The sequence below is a fragment of the Alligator sinensis genome, unplaced genomic scaffold, assembly GCF_000455745.1.
Source record: "Alligator sinensis unplaced genomic scaffold, ASM45574v1 scaffold242_1, whole genome shotgun sequence".
Taxonomy (NCBI): Eukaryota; Metazoa; Chordata; order Crocodylia; family Alligatoridae; genus Alligator; species Alligator sinensis.
In genome coordinates, this window is record NW_005842320.1 from 651918 (window position 1) to 652652 (window position 735).

Consider the following 735-nt stretch of genomic DNA (forward strand, 5'->3'; position numbering starts at 1 on the left):
AACCTCCTCTTGAAGACCCCCAGGGTAGGGGAGAGCACCACCTCCCTTGGGAGGCCGTTCCAGACCCTGGCCACTCTAACTGTGAAGAAGTTCTTCCTAATGTCCAATCTAAATCTGCTCTCTGCTAGCTTGTGGCCATTATTTCTTGTAACCCCCGGGGGCGCCTTGGTGAATAAATACTCACCAATTCCCTTCTGTGCCCCCGTGATGAACTTGTAGGCAGCCACAAGGTCGCCTCTCAACCTTCTCTTGCAGAGGCTGAAAAAGCCCAGTTTCTCTAGTCTCTCCTCATAGCTGGTCTGCAAGCCCTTAACCATACGAGTGGCCCTTCTCTGGACCCTCTCCAGGTTATCCTCATCCCTCTTGAATTGTGGCGCCCAGAATTGCACGCAGTACACCAACTGCGGTCTGACCAGTGCCCGATACAGGGGAAGTATCACCTCCTTGTCTGTTGATGCATGACAAAGTGCCGTTGGCTTTTCTGATGGCTTCGTCACACTGCCAACTCATGTTCATCCTGGAGTCCGCTAGGACTCCAAGATCCCTTTCCACTTCCGTGCCACCCAGCAGGTCATTCCCCAGGCTGTAGGCGTGATGGACATTTTTCCTCCCCAGGTGCAGCACTTTGCATTTCTCCTTGTTGAACTGCATTCTGTTGTTTTCTGCCCACTTGTCTAACCTGTCCAGGTCTGCTTGCAGCTGTTCCCTGCCCTCCGGCGTGTCCACTTCTCCCCA